The sequence below is a fragment of the Limulus polyphemus genome, unplaced genomic scaffold (assembly GCF_000517525.1).
Source record: "Limulus polyphemus unplaced genomic scaffold, Limulus_polyphemus-2.1.2 Scaffold341, whole genome shotgun sequence".
Classification (NCBI taxonomy): Eukaryota; Metazoa; Arthropoda; class Merostomata; order Xiphosura; family Limulidae; genus Limulus; species Limulus polyphemus.
The window spans coordinates 46,577-48,267 of record NW_013665951.1 but is presented as its reverse complement, the minus strand read 5'-3'; positions in this window follow the sequence as shown (position 1 = coordinate 48,267).

Below are 1,691 nucleotides of genomic sequence, written 5' to 3'. Positions count from 1 at the left end.
AATAGTGAGATTGACCGTCACATTATAACGCCCCCACGGCTGAAAGGGCGAGCATGTTTGGTGTGCATGTTTGCAAATCTTTACACATAGTCGGTGGATATAAAAAGAAAAAGATTAACTGACTGAGAGAATAGAGAGTTGTTGAAGTTGAATTTTTATTTTATTTTAAAGAGAAAACTGATAAAAACACACGGAGGAAAAGAAAAATACATGTATTTATTTATACACAGGCAGTAACGTATATAAAAAAAAACCCAGCTCGGTATTAAACAATTGACATAAAAGTGTAAAATTCTTAAGAAATGTTTACTTAAAAGACAACACAAATGACCCCATGAGTGTGTTTTTCTATTTTCTGTGATATATTTTAATCATTAATGTTACTTTTTTTTTCACTGATGACTACGTTGAATATATAAAGTTTAAGTATCATTGAATAGGGTCGATTATAAACTACTTACGTCATTATAGCGTAAATAAAGTGTGTGACCGATAATTTAGGAGCTCCTGGTGGGAAGATCAAAGAAATCTCTTGAAAGGTTTTGAATACTGAGGAATAAATCGTAGATCTGGGAATTTTTTATACTTTTTCTAGACGTTCTTTTCGTTACTGAAAACTATTTTCATGTTAAATTAAATCTGTTTGAAAGCTATATAAAATTTCCTCTACGAGAAGAAATAAGGTTAGACTAGTTAGGCTTAGCGAGTACGGCAGGCAACGACGAAAAATGTTCTTATGACTCAAAACCTGCATCTTATATAGTCAAAATAAAATAGTATTTATTGGAAATAAGTTATATTTGTTAGATATAAGCTTCAACCAATAATAATGTTGGCAAAACCATTGTTACCTACCTTGACAAAAGCAAAAGTGACGCCATTTTGAAAAGGTCACAGGTAAATCGTACTCAGTTTTTCTAGTGTTTTTTTCTTCTTCTTTTTTACGATTTACTTTACTGGTTGCAGCAGCCACCATTTCTGGCAATAATGCCGTAAATGATGAATACTGCAAGCAACAAAATAAAATATAAAATGAAATATGTTTATAAATATCAACAAATTCGACATGTATATACTGATACACAATGGAAATGCAACAATCTACATTTTACATCAGTAGCTTATTCGACACATACAAAATATTACTTACTTTTTAAATAGTGAGCAGATAGATTTGTTTATCGTTCGAGTGGTACTGTACCTTGGAATTACAAAATATTGAGCTCAAGTCACGTGATTTCATAAAAAAAATGGCAGCTACTCAATTTGAATCTTTATTGTTAAGCGCAAAGCTACACAATGGGCTATCTATGCTGTGCCTATCGCGGGTATCGAAAACCGGTTTTATCGTTATAAGCCTAAAGACTTACCGCTGAGCCATGGGGGGAGGGAAGGGGCAGGTGCTCAGTAGTTTCTTTTGAGTATCGGTACATAAAGTGTTACTTTCTGGTTAACAGTAAAACAATTGGAATTATAAGTCGAAGGAAACCATTTTTAATGTTGTTTACAAACTGTGTCTCACAACTTAATTTTGAAAATTTTACAACATAAAAGGAAAAAAAAATACTAGGTATATCAATTATATCCCGCCGGAGGCCCGGCATGGGCAGGTGGTTAGGGCGCTCGTCTCGCAATCAGACGGTTGCGGGTTCGAATCCCCATCACACCAAATATGCTTGCCCTTTCAGCCG